We start from the raw sequence: 19,445 nt of genomic DNA on the forward strand, positions 1-19,445 counted from the left end.
TAGATTTTGTAACTATCCCCTTGAGAAGAAAGATATCGATACATCATCAGCTCTGACATATCTGAATCGAGGTGAAGATCCCTCCCTGGGTATAAACTGTAGTATTGATGCTCGTTCAAATAGATTTTGTAACTATCCCCTTGAGAAGAAAGACGTCGATACTTGAGCTCAGAATAGAGGTGAGGTCCCTGGGTGTGGACTCGAGACTAATCCCTATTACACATAAGCTAGTATTCCCCTCCGTTACTGGGGAGGTGTAGTAATCTTCTTACAGGAGCTGGTCATGGGGATGTCAACCCTATATACCCGTCGTGACACGATTTATAAGCTTGATGAAACTTCCACAGTGGCCAATGGTTATCTTAGAAGAAAAGTACAACTAGTCTGGCAGTGAAGGGCAGATTTCAGGGGTGTAGCAAATGCGTAACAACACTTTTTTTGGCGGTATCTTCAAGATGTGTAGAACCAGAAACTGTTTGATGCTATGGGGCACTATTGTTCTTTCAAAATATGCAAGTCAAGTATGCCATTACGGAAATCCTTCATGTCTCACTATTGACTGTTTTGTTAAATGAACGAATAATAATGACTTAAAGAAGCATGGTCTTATCATCTGAAAACACAGTCCCTAAAATAATCTCTTTTTTTTCTAAAGCTTACTCATGGCATTACAGGCTCAATCTGAACAAAGATCAAAGGACTTGATTGATTGAACTAAAAAAACCTATTCGCTGATAAGAAAGACAATCAACCAATTTTCGATAATGCCTTTTAAATCCGATTTCTAACCCGTTATCAAATAGCTAGGGCACGACACAGATCGGATTTTCTTTTTAAATTGGACACATCTTAGCAGTCAGACTGAAATTAATGCCAAGGGTCATATGGGTAAGCACATCGGATATCTTTTAAACAACTCTGATAAAACATAATGCCCCCTACTCTTGCGGAGGTTGAGGGACAAAATTAGCTGAAACATTTACTATTAAAATCAAGGTCGGCCTACAAAATGTCATGTTATAGTACTATAAACCAATAAAGCATTGCCGAAGTTCTTCTTTGTGAACACATCATATCACTTTCAAGCCAACACAATCAATACACACAAAAAGATTTAAAAAGAATATCTCACTTACCATTCAAGAGAGCTATAAATCCCACGTCAAATATCGCGTTTCTTCCAATATGAAGAGAATCTCGATTTATCTGTGAATGAAGATGAGTATTCATTGAAGCATGACGAAAGTCGCGTTCGAGAGCTACTTGTGGTACAATGGACATTGGGGGACCATCTCAATGAATAGTACAGCTGGTCTTTGACCAATATCTTCATGACCCATAGCGGATGTGAGGCTTTGGCTATTATGGGGGGGGGGCATCTCAATGAATAGTACAGCTGGTCTTTGACCAATATCTTCATGACCCATAGCGGATGTGAGGCTTTGGCTATTATGGGGGGGGGCATCTCAATAAATAGTACGTCAGCTGGTCTTTGACCAATATCTTTATGACCCATTGGGGTGAGAGGCTTTGGCTACTTGGGACCATCTCAATAAATGGTATTGCAATTTCTACTTTCTCTTATACCCACATTTCGTCAGAGCATCCTGATATATCCGTGGATAAATTGAAGAAGAAGTTAGTTATTGAGATATAAAACTACCAAATGGATTCATAAGGGACGAAGGTCATGGTGAAAATTTGGGCCAATCTTTATTTCTACCATACGAAACCATCAGCTGACTATGCAACATCTGACCCCGTTCTGTTCATGTATTTATACAGCAGCCGTCAGCACTTTAAACATAAGTTTCTGAACTGAGTGTTGTTTTCTCTTCATTATTTTCCCCCATGAATCATCAAATCAGCAATGTTTTTCCTTCTGATTTGAACCTAATTTTACGGCAAGTGTTGCATTATCGTCCCATCACACGCAGCGAGTGAATGGTCAAGACATTTTTTCCCAATGGAACACTCATCATTGACTAAACAAATTCACCATTAACAATCCTGATTTCCCAAACAAACAAACCAGTCATTACGGCACGTCGTTTTGTCCAAACACTCGCATTGCCATCACATTCCACCCAGGGCTACTCAGCTATCGAGTTTTTTTTAAACGATTTTCCCATAGGTCACTCATCACAGACCAAATAGGCATCATTACCGACAAAGATTTTGATTTCCCAAACAAATGAAACAGCCATTATGGCACGTGTTGTCCAAACACACACCATCACGTCTCACTTGAGGCCACCTCTCACAGAATACCCAGCGTCACACTCAGTCAACAGAAGGATTACGAGTGGCAGGGATCACATTACCCCTGGACAAGGGTACACATCTCAAGGGGGCAGGTGACTGGGGTAGAATTTCAAAGCCATCCCATTGTGCGTGTTGCTATTCGAGCTAAAGCTAATACCACCCGGAAAGCAGTTCCTTGGGATAATAACTGGCCAAAGTTCCAAGTTCCAAGTGACAGCTTCACATTAGCCACAATTGAATCTATTGTACTACATGAGGCAGTGTTTAAGTTGCTAGCATTTGGTCACCTGCATCACGGCCAGTACAGGGTTATTTGGACATTAGCCAACCCCCTCCCCAAAATAGTCCAGTGCACATGGAAGGCTGGTAAAACCCTTGCCGGCTAATGCTGATGTACCAAAAGCTACTGCAGACCCCTTTATACCGTACTACCTTTAGGATAGGATTACATTCAATCCAAAGAAATAAACTGATTTCCCCCATCTGATCTATCCAGCTCCAAAATGGTTGGCAATTAAACTTGAAATGACTATTATAAGAGACACCATGCGAAATCCAAAAGGACCTCTGGCCAACTTGAATTCTCTAGTTACATCCCGTAAAGCCTTTAGGGAGGAACTTAATGATGAGATTGAGAATCTTCAGCTGCTCATTACTGGACCTAAAGCAACTGGCCTTACCTCAACAATGTGATGGTTTAGATTACCAAAGAGAACACCCTTACAAGTGCCTGGGAGAAACTTATACCCCCTGAAAACTTTTGTGAGGACAGCACTGGACCTGCTGCTCATTGTGTAACAAGGACCCTTAAATATCTTTGAGAAGCTGTTCAAACTAGCACACAAGATGCACAATGAAAACTGAACCATTGATGGGAACTAGGAACTGGACCAACGATGGGAACGCGGACCTGTGTCCTTCTAAATTGGGCTAATGATACTGTGACATCTCTCAAGTGGGAAGTTACACCCCTGGATCACTGATCACTGAAGTTGAGAGGTATCACCAGGCTTCTGCCATTTATTCTGATGCCAGGATATGCATACAAAAGCATGACCATTTTGAAATTGTGACTGATTTTCAGCACTGCTGGATTAAGGCTTGATAATTTAATCACCAAACTTCATCCAAATTTCATAAAACTCGAACACAAAAGCAGCACCACCAACTTGAGATCACGGTTTACTAAATTATAACTGTAACCTTTCCCAACCAGCTGTTCACTTCACCCACTCGACAGTATGAACTAATAACGCAACCAAATTAGCCTGAAATTTCCAAACTCTAGACCACTTGACTAACTAGCTACGCATTTACTATGAAAAGGACATCCCACTCACAAAAACACCTTCAGGGCAATCAGCTTCGAAGTTAAGCGCTTTGGGCAAAATCATGAAATTTCCTTGAATAATTCACGATTTCACGCCTGATGAAATCTTCAGCAACTGTTATAACCCGGATAAGAAATTAGCTTCCGTGGTCTCCATTTGGTTGAGTAATTTCTGCCCCAAGGCGCAGCTAAATAGACAATCAAATAGGTTTATTAAGCGTAGAAAAATTCCGTGCCTCCTCAAAGTTGCATCAAATGGTAATCAAGTACCTGCTCAGTTTGCTGGTGAGGTAATTAACCTGATTGGCTTTGTAACTCATTGAGCTTCTTCACTTTGAACTTTAACCTTTGAGGACAATCTTCGTCCAAAAGTGGCTACAGATACAACTCAACACACACTGTCTTATACTTTCAGAGGTGCAAAGGAGTTCCACAAAGTTGCTTATAGAAAGTCAATTGGATTGACATCTATCTTCGTGAAAATTGCTCAAAACTGACCGAGCAGAAAGATATGAAAGATCACAGAATGGTGACCTCTGTATGAAGGTGACACTTTGCTGAGGATATCTGACTGAAAGACACATGAAACTATCCAAATAGGGATTTTTTAGGTCTATCACATGATAAACTTTCCTATTTCCGTTTGTTAATGAGTTGCTTGCCACTTTTGCACAATTTTTGCTCCATCAATGTTCTGAAAATCCATTAACGTACCAAACAACCCAAAACTAAGCCGTCTTCTTCAGTAAATCAATATCACACAATGACAATGCTCGCAGTAACAAGCTAAGGGTAGTTCATTCCCGACCCACCAGCTGGCAGTGGCTCCCAGTCCACAAACGAGAGGGTCTCAATTTCTGTTTCGAAGTAAGCCACAAATTCTTTTCCTAATAAAAAAAGTAAAAAGTTTCACGACAACGCTGACCATCATATCACGACTTCCGTCATTCGATATTAGCTTATTTTGCCAAATCACACCAGTAACTATTTCTGATCAACAAAGGTAGCCTGAGGTTTCTCGGACATTTTCTCCAACCATCGCTCCTGTAGCCATTAGAGCTGTCATTTGCATTACGAAGCCAATTATGCTGCAGCATTTTACAAAAATCCCAATTTTCTGCCGATGACGTCTTCAAAGGTGATTTTTTGCACGGAAATCACAAATTGTAGCTCGAAGACAATGCTTAATGCAAGAGATGGTCGAGGAGGTCATAAAAGTTCATAGCTGTGATGATGTCCTGCGGTGGAGTTGTGGTTTTGAGAGGTGCATGCAAGTTCAAGGTTGTTGAAGGCACCATGAGGGATACTGTGTCATTTCTGATGACACCACCTTTTTCACTATTTCTCTCACTTTGATCATGCATAGGCATGTCACTTGAACTTTGTTTAGGAAATTGCAGCAAGGACAGACATAAAACATGTAGAGTTGATCCAGCAGTCACAGAAAGCACAGTCCAAATCACAACTGACATCCCCCAAATCGCATCAGTGGCACATTATTGGTGTACCAACTCCACCAGCACCTGAAGAGACTTGGGCTCCATCCAACTGCTTCATGCGAATGTGGACTCGGCGAACAAACGCCAAGGCACATTCTGCAGGACTGTCCCTTGATGAAAAGAAGACAGGACTTTTGGCCGGAGCCATTGTCACTGAAGACTAAGCTATGGGGAACAGCCGAAGACCTGCAACAAACAGCCGATTTTGTCGCGGCGCACGACTTGAGGTTATAATGGTTATGAAAATCTGAACGCAGAAGAAGAAGAATTGGTGTACCACTGATGCGCCTTCCAGCTCGAAGGTCTCACGTTACCCACGCACAGCCACAAGATCCCACCAACCAAATATCAATGGCCACCCGTGGACTGAGGACTTGGATACTTTGATATCAAAAATAATCAACCTGTCCAAAGAAAAATACGATAGGGGACATACCAAGCCATCTCATCAACTTTATGTTCCTTTCATTACTAATCAGTCAATCCCATCCTTTTATTACTGATAAATAATTTAGGCAGCCATCACAAAATGACAAATAACTACATAACTAAAATAACCTTTATGGCATCCCACACTTCCGCGTGACCAGGTAAGTGACATCACACAGCAACCAAGGGTAATTATTACTTAGATGATGCCATAATTGGTCGACATTGCCAACTTTTGATTGAGTTATGGGGGAGTAGCAGGAAAGTATCTCAGTGTGACCATGGCTGGCACTCAACTCTGTTGTTATGTTGTGATTAGCCATAAACTTGGGGACATCATTCTGATGGGTTTTGACAGCATGACTTGGACAGAACGTCCGGCGCTAATTTCACCAAGACCATTACTGGTTTCTCACTTTCTTTATGAAAAGAAGGAGTCAAATTGAATCATCTGAATGCAACTGGTATATTGTTCTGAAAAGAGAGTGGGTTACCAGCAGATGGAGTCTGAAAGATGCCCCCATCCTCTACTCCTAGCATTTGACTGACACCATCAATGGGTTCTCACTTTCTATGTGAAATGAATGAATCAAATTGAATATTCTGAATGTCACTGGTATATTCCTCTGACCAGAGAGTGGGTCACCAGGAGATTGACTCTGAAGGATGTGATGACATGCCAAAGAATCAAAATCCTAAACTCCAAGCATTATGGGGCAAGTCCAGGTTATGATCATCTTGTTATAAAAAAGTTCAACTCTGGAAGATGAGAAAATTTCTAAGTCCAAATATTTTTTTCACTTGATTTTTTTCTGCTCAAAATGAAGAGACATCATCAGTCCCAAAAAATTTTTGATTTGAAAATTTTTCAAAATTTTGAATTTCAACTCTGAAAGATAAGAACATTTCTAAGTCCAAATATTTTTTTCACTTAATTTTGTTTTCTGCTCAAAATGAAGAGACATCATCAGTCCCAAAATGTTTTTGACTTTTGAAAATTTTCAACTCGTATGAAGAAAGGTTTACCATACCTGTATTCCCCCTCAATTCTGCATCTAGGAGAAAACCTGCTCCCTCATTTTATCTTGGGGAACACATGGTCAAGGTTCACATCAAGATGTCCACAATTGCAGTTGTGAGCATTACTGCAGTATAGAGCTGCACCTGAAATGCTTCACATACACCGTTGAACATGCTGAAAACCGAAATTGTACAAGTGACACATGATGTTAGTTCATTAACAGGGTAATTGTCAAGTACCTCAAATACTCTCTGTGGTAACTGGATATTTGGACAAGAAAATCTCCCTCTGAGGAAAAGATTTTGGCCAATACGGTTGGTGAATAAAATCACCCAATATCTCTAAGAAATGCTCACTTGACAAAAAGCTGTCATTGTGAAGGCTGAGGCAGTATCGAGGCAGGTGTCAATCTTTGTGGTAAATGTGGATGTTTCCCACACCAAATCAACAATCCTATAGCACTACAGGCCCAGCCTTGAGAAATGGATTCAAGAGACGTTAAACGGACAATAGTAGATCAATCGTCTCTTTGACGAGAGGAGTGTTGGTCATTTGGAATGCTCATGACATGTAAGATTACAGATGTAAATGATTACCCAATATCAAGTGTCATCATTAGTTAACATGTTAAATCAAATATTATCATGTAACCATCAGCAAACCTATAGAACTACAGGAAAAGTCTTGAGAAATTGATTTCAGAAACCGTAATGGATACTGGATTGACCTTCATTCTGAACAGAAGGGCGATGGTAATTGTGGAATGAGATTTTATAAGTGAGTTTAGTATACCCCATTCAGATTCGATCAGATCTTGTAGGGTCTTTTTTGTGTGAATGGCCTAATTGTGTAGCAATAGAATCCTGAAATGATGTGAAACAAAGCTTACTGACATTGGAGGGTTTGTCTAGCTTATGTAGGCAAGTCTTCTCCTACGCCTCCTCAATTTGTCAAAAGAACGAGAGCCACCTGGCCACAGACACACCAACTGATAACAATATCAACCATAGTACTGCCGCAGATCAGATTATTGATCAAAATGTTATCCATTTATCGATTTCATAATGGATCAGTTTCATTGAAAATAAGCCACGCGTAACGGATTTCATGCCGTGCCACTTCCTGAGGCCAGGTAAAATAAAGTATTGTTTCTCATTCCCAGCCACATCAGTTCAAGGGAGAACCAAAATATTGTTTTTAAGCAAAAACACGAATTTGTTATTTCATCATTTTAAAACCCTTTAAAACTGTGCTGGGTCTGGGTACATATGAACACATCAGAAACACACACACCAGGATCAGGAAAGAAAACAATTTTCACTTTTAACTGGCCTTAGCCATGTAAGTAGAAAAAGTAGTCTCCTGAGTGATGTTGCATTCGTGCTCAAGTGGCAATTTTTCTGAAGAGAATTAGAAAAACAGTAAAAAAAAAAACTGACCATCAAAGCAAGAACTTGATACTTGGGTTGCATAAAAATTGGAGATGCGATTGACGTTTAGTATCAAAGTTATCAAAGTTGGCCGGATAACTGCCTTGGAAAACTATACCCAAAGGGAAGGTATAGAATGGAAGAAACAGATGGAAAGGTGGCACAATATCAAAGCAAATCCTAGGCAAGAACTCTACTCAAAGGACGACTACTTGATTATAGATTTTCGGGCCATTTGCTGAACTGATAGCAAGCAACTGGGAAGTGTGGTCAAATCATGTTCATTGTCGCTTTGTAAGATAAGCTAGAGTTTTTGCCAAACATGCCAAATGTGAATACTGAAAATGTGAGATGTGGCAACTTGTTTCTTCAATAGTCGTTTTTTCTCTGACATTCGAGTTGTGCTTGAGCAAGTTGGATGGCTTTTGGGTGCAACATGGCTGAGAGTGCTCTTTCCCACAGCACATTTCTAGAACTAAGTAGATCTTTGATGTAGAAGCCATCTGAACGAAAACGACCTGACTGGGTACAGAAGGACTCTGGTTCTCATTTAAAGAACATCTGAGGAAATTGTGGGAGAAAGAGCAGAGATGACAATGTGGCACATTCCGGTAGTTGTGCTTGAGCATGTTGGATTGCTTTTGGGTGTAACATGGTTAAGAGTGCTCTTTCCCACACCTCATTTTTAGAGCTGAGTAAACACTTTGATGTTGAAGCCATATGAAGGAAAAAGACTCTTTACAGAAGGACTCTTCTTAACATAAGAACATCTGAGATGATTGTGACAGAAAGAGCAGAGACGACAATCTGGGACATTCCAGTTGCGCTTGGACATGTTGGATGGTTTTAGTGTAACATGGCTGAGAGTGCTCTTTGCTCTTTAAGGAACAGAATAGATCTTTGATGTTGAAGCCAGTGGGAAAGTGAATGACTCTGTATAGAAGGACTCTGGTTAACAAAAAGAACATCTGAGATGATCTGAGAGAAATAGCTGAGTTGGCAATTTAGTTGGCATCGAATGAGATGAGATTGAGACCAGGCTCAAACATTTTGTCTTCAAAGAAAAAGCTGAAAGTCCTTTACCGGTCTGGTTTCCTTGAAGATAAAGCCAAAGAATGGGAACCCGCTTGAAGAGAATCGGATAGGTCTCCTGACCTGATCAAATGAACGGAGCCAAACATTCGCAATTTCCTCTTTGCTGGACAAATATTGTCGCTACCTCCCTAACGCGTAAACACACCACCGGCAAAGATCAACACCAAAATGCAATTAATTCCCGCTGTGCTGGAGCCAAGACAGGTGCCTTGTGGGAAAAACAGGTGGAAGAAGACATCATCAGAGGATGGGAAATCGTAATTGTTTTGACGATGCCCTAATTACATGAATAATTGCCATCCACTTTTTTTCTTCTTAATGTTCTCCGCTGTTTAATTCTTTTTTTCTTTCTTTTTTTTTCTTACCACCTTTCCCTCATTTCATGAACCGAGAGAGCTGGATTTACTTCTTGTAGACCACTCATCATGTAGGCCAAAATCGCACCATTGCTGATAATGTTGCTGATGGTTCAGAAAGACTTTTTATGCAGCATGGATTTTAGCTTACCATTTCACATTCCTGAAATTTAACTCTTTTTTCTCAAAGGTTCCCTTCACCAATTTATCATGCTATTATGTATTATCTTTTCGTATGATATGCAATGCTTCCAAAAAACTCTAAAGAAGATCAATACACCACTTTTCTCCCCTGATTATTTTATATACCACAGAATTGACAGTTTCAGCTTATTGCAAAGCAAATCATGTGGCAATTTAAACCGCAGTGAAGCAAAATCAATATCAAATTTGACATTTGAGACATTTCAAATTTCATGAAAGGTGCTATCAGTTTTATTGATCGGAATTGCCAACTTTGATATCGAAAACAAGACATGTTTAAAAAGACTACAAAGCTTTTGGAATTATGAGATTAAATGTTGCTCTTCTATTTCGCATTCAACTCCCTCTTTCTAATCTCTCTCGGACAAAAAGTCAAATCTGCTACAATCTTCATCTTTTCGATATTGTTATGGAATTTTTAATTTCAAATCCATTTTGTGTGCAATTTAAGTCAGAGATCTGGCCCAAATTCATGTAGATACATGTAACACTTGATAAGATTCCAACTAATCAATATGTAACATTTGTGTTAGTGAGAAATAGAGCAGCACCAGTTCTCTTCAGGGAAACCTCTCTTATAAGGACACCCCCTTTATCAAAAATACTGGTTTTGGTCTGAAACTTGTCATCGCTATTTCATTTTAACTCTGTAATCAAGACACCTCTGTATTAGAGACAGCATGTCCTTGAAAGATGAGCTCTGAAATTAGATTGACGAGTAACAAATTCATACTAATCCCCATCTTGACCACCAAGGGTTTTGCAACTTATCACGATCCTAGCTGTATTTAAAGGAAGTATAGACCATAACGTTCAGGAGACATCAGTGTGATAATGTGTGTGGTTGGGGGGGGGGGGGTGAACAAGTAGAATGTCCATATCACCACCGATCATAATAGCAGAAGAAACAAGTAACACCAGCGGATATGGCTCAATCAATTTGAAATAATGAGTAACAATTAATCATTATAATTAGTAGACGATATCTCACATTGATTAGCTGTCTATTCTCTCATGCTGATGGTGTCACTTAAGAATGTTGTGAATTTGAATCATTTGGATAATGAAGCCAAGACGAAGATTCTGGCTAACAATCATGCATAAGGGAAAGAAACGTGGTGTGACTGTCAAACTGATCTGTGACAAAAACCTTGAAAGATATTGGCGTGTTCTTTTTGAAATGCCAATATCTTTCCCTGCAGCTGGTACACAGAATCTTCATTCATGTTTCAGTAAAGTGTCCTGCAAATACAGCAAAGTGCCTTGCCCACGATCAGGCATAATGTGACAGTTTCAGATATCACACCAACACCGTTCTGATAATGAGTCCTAACCTGAGATCCAAGGCCATTCCACCATGTGCCAATACTCACTGCAATGCCCATGTTGCTGTTCAAGTTGTGTCCTACATGTGTAACAATCATAAGCTTACTTGCCAAAGATAATCATTTCTGGTTCCTACCCTGACTAATACTTCTTGATACAAACTACCAGCATCCCATTACCCTGGCCTCTAACTGCCTCAAGGTGGACAAAATTGGGCTTAAGGTGTTGGCAAATGGTTATGAGTCAAATAAGACCATTACGAGGTAGTAACGCTGGTTAACTGGTCCATCTGGGCAAGATAATGTTCCCTTGTGGTCAGTTATGGAGAGGCTGGGTTAAACAGGTGCAGCAGTAGCCTATGTAATTGGATAGTGTCCGTTTGGCTTGTCCATCATGGCTTGAGATCACTTAATACTCCAAAGTCGGTGAGATGAGCAACTACGCTGGGTGGTATAAGGGTGAAGTGTGGTAGCGGGTTCAATCTTTGGTCAGTTAAATTGAGCATGAAATGAATTGTTGATGTTTTGTCAAAGTGACAAATTGCAAAGACATCAGTTAGTACTATTCACCGCTTCAAAAAACATCGATGATAGACATACAGTACTTCACAGATTCACCAAAAACCATTACTTACAAGTGGTACAGTCATGTACTTTTCAAAAATATTTGCTTGTAAACCTTAAATTTTAATTATCTCATGTTTCACTGAAATTAAAACTTCTGCAACAAATATGACTTTAGATTATCAGCCTTGGACAGAATACCTTTAAAATGGTTCGTTTGGTGCAATGATATGATCACTAATACTAAATAAGCGAGCTTAGACTTATCGTCAGCTCCAGATTATTTGATCGATGTCCACGACAAAGAAAACTGGATTATAGTACAGCGCCTCGATATCCTCAGTCTTGACCTATTGATCAGGTTTAATACCGAGTCTTCTGATTAGCAAGTTTGTTAAAGGGGTAAGCTTTTCGTATTTGGTTGTGAGTCAAGAAAATAGAGATGCTGTTACACACAATGCTGCAGTGAAACCTTGCTGGAACTTGGTGTCTGTAGTATTTGTATATTTGTCCACACAACGGCAGTGTTGAAATTTATATTCAGTATGCAATTATGAAATTGAAAACTTTAAAATCCAATTGCAGATTTCAAATTTTTAAAGAACAGCGTATGCCTTTAAAGGATCTATGAGTAGTGCTGACCTGAGAGAGAGGGGAGATCAGTGTCGGCTGGTTCATAATCAGTAGTTGGTAGGCAAGACTCTTGGAAGGATGACCTCTGTTTCATCTTTGTGTCCAGGGAACTACCCTCATGCGTCTCTTCACCTGTGCCAACTTTGTGCCCATTTGTCAATCAACAAAATTTACAGCAGGGTATACTGACACCAAATATAAATTTCAAACTCCAGTAATTCAAAAGTGACCACAATGCAAAACAAATTGTACTTATATAAGCCAGTATTGAATTGAACTTGAATTTAATCGTATTCTATAACTACATCATGTAATTCATTCTGCATTAGGTTTATAGCCCAACACCATTAAAAAAATTTAAATATAGTTATCATCTGTGACATAATGAACATTTCCAGACATGTTTTTCAAAATGAACAACTAAATAAAACAAAACAAGTCAGCTATTTCTGAACCACTCTCAGCAAAATTTCGATACTGATACCTCTTCATTGAATAATTAATCAACAGGTACATGTAGTGATTGAAAAAGGGATACATATTTGTATTATATTTTATTTATTTCAGGCTAGATATTGTATTTTTATTTTGTTACCATTGAACCTGCGTTATAAAATTCTGGGTTTCGATAATAAAACTGTCTGAAAGTATATGAAATAAATATGTGACCTCCAGGCATTTGCATTTTTCAGCCATTACAATGATTAACCACTTGAGAAAAGTTATAAACCTGATATTGAGGTTTACACTCTACATTATTATATATCTATGTTTGTGTCATTGCTAATCTAATCGATGATATAAATCTTTCTCTCACACCAATTGAATTATCAGCAACTTGCTACATTAATGGGAGACAAAGAGTTTGAGGTCAAATTGAGTGGGTGTTTGAGTCAACAACAAATATACTCCTTGCATACGCATGAATGTTTTCAGTCTTTTGTGAGAGACCCCTACAGGTAATGTCATGTAAATTCATCTCATCTACCTGTCTCCTGCCAATAGGCTGCCTTTAAGCAACATTTTGGGTAAGAATTTAAACAGTCTTATCACTTCCCACTCCCCCCAAGTAATACCTGCACAAGGCCAGCTTTGTGAACCAAAATCATGAGTATATCAGTTTTAACTCACATTAATGCTATCAGATTTTTTGACACATCTTCTGGCAATTGCCTGGGCCAAGGATTCATGTCGGTCAGAGCTGAACTGCATGAAAGATTAAGGTGCGTGCAAATGCTCTTGGGCACCTACATGTAGTCTGATAAGGCCCAGTCTTGTCATTACCAACTCAGGAAACATGTCCAAGGTTGCCTGATCTTTGTGTGTCACCATCAAGGATATGATCCATATTTTGCCACCACTCAGATCAAGGCAATCTTTTTTCAAGCATTCACCAGAGAATGGACAGATTGTCTCCAGGGCCCATGCTCGACCAAAGCAAGGTTCATGAGGGATGACAAGTGTGTGCACTCTCCCCAGAGCCTTTGCCACCCTGTCAAGGCCAGGCTGTATCAATACCAATATGTCCTAAATGTAGCGATCTGCTAAAAAAGATAAAAGCAAACAGGCACAAAGAGCTAAAAGCATTGGACAAAATTAAGTAAAACCCATAGGGTTCTTACTGATGCATTTGTTCATCTTTCGGAGTTGAATTTTTTCATAAAAGTTCAAAATTCTGAAAAATTTTCAAAGTCAAATAATTTTTGGGACTGATGATATTTCTTCAATATAAACCGAAAAAAAACATCAAGTGAAAAAAAAAAATTAACTTCAAAATTTTCTCATCGTCCAGAGTTGAATTTTTTCATATAACTTCAAAATTCTGAAAAATTTTCAAAGTCAAAAAAATTTTGGGACTGATGATGTCTCTTCATTTTGAGCAGAAAAAAAATCAAGTGAAAAAAATATTTGGACTTAGAAATGTTCTTATAGAGTTGAATTTTTTCATAAAAGTTCAAAATTCTGAAGAATTTTGAAAGACAAATAATTTTTGGGACTGATGTTTTTTCAATCCGAGCAGAAATAAAATCAAGTTTAAAAAAATATTTGGACTTAAAATTGTTTTCATCTTTTAGAGTTTAAGTTGGCGACGTATTAAGGCCAAATATGGTGGGCAGTTACTAATTATAGGCATCAGTAAGAACCCTATTGAAAATTAGGTCACTGCGTCAAAATCTGAGATGGCTGCCGCCTTATGTGTTGAATTCTCGTGAGTGCATTTGCGAATGTGATATCTGGAGAAGTCAGTGATGTTACAAAGCCAAATTTGGTGTGTGGTACATAGAGGCACACTATGCAATATGAGATTTTTGTACTGGAGGGTGCCTTTAAAAAACTCATGGTACAAAGATGCTCTGCACGTGTAATTGACATGATCGAGAGTGGCCCCCTGAGCGCCAATGCTCAGAGGGGGCCATCACATATTTCCTTTGAAACTGTTCAGGAGATAACCTCAATCAGAGCATTATGATTGCAGTTGCCATAAGAATATGACATAACAAGTTACCACAACATCAAATTGCCCTCTGGGCTGGCTATCAATAGATAATGCCTCCGGCTTTCATGTTTTGATAGCTGCTTAGTTTTTTTTTCTTTTGTAATGGATGCAATCCAACAGCATCAGCATCAAATCTGTGATAATGCCTCAGGAAGCATGTAAAACAACATCTCTTAAGGTGCATGTGTTTGGGTTTTTTTATTGTGAATCTATATTCTGATGGATGTTCCCTTGGGCATGTTGAGCTACTGCTGTCGCCAGTCCAGAAAATGACCGCTCAAGACTGCTGTCGCCAGTCCAGAAAATGACCGCTCAAGACTGCTGTCGTCAGTCCAGAAAATGACCGCTCAAGACTGCTGTCGTCAGTTCAGAAAATGACCACTCAAGACTGCTGTCGTCAGTCCAGAAAATGACCACATCAAGACAAGAAGTTTATATATAAATTGGTCATCCATTTTTCAGGGGATGTCGTCTTACATAAAACCAACAATGTCCTCTAGCAAGGCTATCAATGTAAATTGGCAACCATTCTTTTTCCGTTTCTTTGTTTCTCTGTTGTCTAATTCTTATTCAGACAAGTGCACATGTCTCAGAGGACATGCTCTCACATAAAATCAAATATGTCCTGTAGCATGGCTATCAATGCAAGTTGGAGACAAACTTTCTTTCCATTTCAACATTTCTTTGTAGTCTAAATTCTAGTTCAGACAAGATAACTGAAGGTCATTCTTTAGCAGCGAATGTGATTTCAAATTGTTAATTGCAAATTCCACGGTTTTGAAATTCCTTCTCCGCACCCATATTCACAATCTGGAAAATATCGACGTAAATGCCTTAAAGATCACCACAGGCAATATAAGGTGATATTTGTCATGAGCCAACTTCATATTACTTTCATGAGATCATGAAGTAAATTCCCTCCAGGGCCACACTGAACATGCCAATGGCAAGGCAAAACGACAAAGTTTTCTCAATATTTTATACAGGCACCTTCAACGATATTTCAGAATGTAATCAATGGCAATATTGCCTAGAGAGATAACATGATGACTGAAGGCTATGAGCAATTCTTCTTTCTAATCACCTACTAAGTGTTTTCAGTTAGAGAGAAACTCAGCAGTCAGGCAATGATCACCTTTTTTGAGTTGTCACCAAACTGGGTTCTTGTCACGGAATCATTTCTGTCAAAGTTCCCAACATGACATGCAATGACATTGTGACATCATTTATTCCCATCATGAGCAATGGATCAACCTCATTTGCGGAGTGAATTGATACACATTGGTTATAGAAGTGCATGTCCACTCGAGGATCTGCCCATGAAAAGTCTTCCAGTGACCATGGCACAGACACCAGATACAGCAGACCACGGCTTTGGTAGACGAAAAGAGTGGATTTTCTGCCAGCGGGTTTTTTTATTCTGAATGGCCTGGGACTCGGACCTGGGACCTGTCTTTTAGGCGGATGTGACATTAACCTTTGGCCATCACGGCCCTCACACTGCCATATCATAGCAAACAGATAAGTAGAAGAAGGCCACTGCAATTCCATTGATGCAAGAATCCTATGCTGCCATCTAGCCATACATTACTGTGCTATTCCCGACATAATTCATCCGCTAACAAAACAGCGGCTTATCCGACCTGGAACGTCAAGCGGGATTAATGGCACCAAATGTGAGCAAAGTTCATCAACCAGCATCAAATATTGATGCAAAATCCACATACCATCTCTTCAGGGAATGTAGTCCATTCGTTCTCTCCGAATCATGATTACAGAGACAAACCAATAAAAGAACATATCACGGCAATTTGGACAAATTCTGCCCTGAAAAAGGTGCATTATAAAACCTACTATATTACCAATGTGCAACTTTTGACCTGGGACAGGATATTATAAGTTACTATGGTCTCAATGGGAAATATCACAAAGGTGGCTGAAATGAGCAAACGGGACAAAGAACTGGTGGATTTACATGGTAATGAACATCTGGTAATTATTGAGGCTTAGGAATTCACCAGAATGTTGTTTGCACATTTGATAAGGTTATGTCCCAAGTCGACTATTTTCTTTGGTAAATTTATGATTACGACTCAACCTATCAAATGAAGGCATGCTGGCAGGTTGTAGGATTTCTTGCACCATGCACAGCGTACACCACCGTCTTGTAGAAAGTCATTGCAGGTCGGGGCAGCATGGTCTCAATAATCCCCACATAAACATTGGTTTATCTGGAGACAGCCACAGTGTTCATCAAAATATCGCAAGATCTCATCTATGATGTATAAGCTTCTTGGGCCATATCCGTAATATAAGGTAAGATTATTTACAAAAGTACCAATGGCCTCTGGTAAAGTGCAGTGACTCTTGCCATCTTTGGTGGAGGCCAATTGTGTCGTTACACTCTTGATTTTTTTAAACTTTCAATTGGACATATTGAAGGGTTGTTCCAGAGCTTCTCATTACATAACAGGAATGAAGTCGCCAATGTACCTGTAGCAGGAACTACGTCTTTGCCTTCAGTCATTTTACAGAGTTGGCCCCTGTACGTCAATGTCTTCTGCTGTCTCCTGCACTGGAATTTCTTTCTGAGTGCCAAAAAAAGAAATAGTCATAATCATTCCTAGGTAAGCTTCATTTGACAGATCAAGTGGTTGAGAATGAGTGCCAAGACAAAGACGAAGTTCAGATTATTCCTCATTTAAGCTTTTTTTAACATGATTAAACCAAATCAAGCATGTGAAAAATTTTATCAGCAACACCCTTATCATGGCACTTGTTTTGCCAAACATAAAAAGTTTGATTTATTTAAAGATATTCTTCCAAGAAAGCAAAATGTCTTATCATCATTGGACTCAGCAACAGCTGTACCTTATCAATTTCACTGCTGTCCGAGCTGGCTGGATCACTATTGGCAAGCAATCTCAATATTTCTCTGTATCTTTGCATCACTTCATGACATATCTTCTTCTGATCTTCCTCTATTGTTAAGGAACGTCATGGCTAAGCTGAGGAAAGGAATAAATCAGATTTCAAAAAAATTCTTTTTTGGAAAATTAATGAGAAAATAGAGCAAATGGATCTGTGTTTCTAACACTTTGTGAGGCTACTATAAGATGAATCATAAATAAGTTAAGCCCTAATTTACTACAGTCTTGTATTGGGGTATGACACCTGTGAGCAGTGTTACATTTTCCCATCATTGAGGTTAATATACATGTCCAAGGAGATTTTAGGAAATGGCTAAATCAAGCAACGGGCTGGGCTGTTCTCGTGTTTGGTAGTGAGTCTCACTCTACCATTTTTTGTCTACATGACGTATGTAACTGAATTTATGATGGATATGCTCTTCTTTCAAAACAGCAACACAAATCATCTCCAGACGGCTTCCCCAACTGGATATCAATATCTTTTTCAGAATGAAGAGTTGTTTATTGGTTATATAACTTTATATCTCATCAAATTTATGAATGTTGAAATATGATTAATGTGCACCATGTCACATGACACATCACAAACTCATCACTCATTTACACTTCATTAGCAGCATTTTTCAGCATCGATACCTTTTTTCATCACTGTCCAGCAAATTATGATCTAAAGGGGAATTCTTCTCATTCTGCATTCAGCTGGTTATGGTTGACCATCGGCACACCATTTTGGCAAGAACCTGAAATCCTAGAGCAATAAGAACTCGTTCAAAATGAGGTGAATGCCAATTTCAAGGGTGCGCATGGGAATCTGCTTTCTGGAACACATAGGACTGACTCCCACCCTCGAGGTATAGACATTGAGTCCAAAGCATCAATACTAGCCAGCCACTGAATCCAAAGTGTAATCAATGAAAATGTCATCAAGCTCATAACACTTGGATATTTTTGCATGCCCTGTCTATTGTGGCTAACAGAAATTGATCCAGTTCCTGACTCTGATAACCCCCATTGTTTTCTTTACACATCTGGGGGAGAAAACCTGCAAAGAATATGCAATAATATGCAAAATTATCCCTTTGTCGATACAGCAGCGTTAGGATTACGCTAGTTCTTTTCATTCAGTTGATATCGAATACAAAATCATTGAACGGATACTGACTTGGCTGATATGCTATCCCAATTATTAATTTGTACAATTGTTGCTTTCTCTTCTCTTCATATTACGATAAAACACACCTTAAATGTTCGTGTTTATTTTCGAGAGTTTGCCAATGCACTTAGCATATGACGAGATGGACAGCAATAAAGATAAATCTAAGTAATTAGTAACAATCTTTGTCATTTTATAAGATTTTCCATCGCAAAATTATTTCCGGTGAAGGACGCAATAAATTTGCAGAAGTTGCCAAAAAACCCAATTAATACAAACTCCGAATTAATAAACTGACAAAAAATAGAATTTATTAATTCATTTCCAGTGCCAATAAAAGTGTGAGTTAGCACGCTACATGTAGGTGTTTAGTGCAGTTACATGTCATTTTATCATTAATACCGGTAACGTTCGTCTTTTTAAGAGGTGTCTTTGCTTCATCTTGAAGGGACCGTCATCTTTAGGAAATATTTCTCACGACCATATTTGTAAATATCAAACGTGTAAGAAATCATCCCCGCTGGCATGCTATTTCATGAATATCCTATCCCGCCCGAAACTACACATTAAAGAGTACATTAAGGAACAACAATCTAATAATTGCTAACTTTGTTAGTTTTGATAGAAAAATGGATCATCAGATGCCAGCCTTGTATTACACTTCTTTGAAGCTGTGATAATCATATTACATGTATTTGGTAGTGTGAATGTATT

The 19,445-nt window shown here is 39.0% G+C and overlaps 1 protein-coding gene across 4 annotated transcripts in view; it reads right to left on the reverse strand.

The window, feature by feature from the left end:
- Nucleotides 1-19,445, reverse strand: part of LOC135502001 (kin of IRRE-like protein 1) — a 289,676-nt gene that overhangs the window by 252,584 nt on the left and 17,647 nt on the right. For all 4 annotated transcript variants that reach the window (XM_064794418.1, XM_064794412.1, XM_064794417.1 and 1 more), the window contains exon 3: nucleotides 1,137-1,206. The gene's annotated coding sequence lies outside the window, so the exon portion shown is untranslated. The remainder of the gene's footprint in view (nucleotides 1-1,136; nucleotides 1,207-19,445) is intronic.

Source organism: Lineus longissimus, chromosome 18 (genome assembly GCF_910592395.1).
Source record: "Lineus longissimus chromosome 18, tnLinLong1.2, whole genome shotgun sequence".
Taxonomy (NCBI): Eukaryota; Metazoa; Nemertea; class Pilidiophora; order Heteronemertea; family Lineidae; genus Lineus; species Lineus longissimus.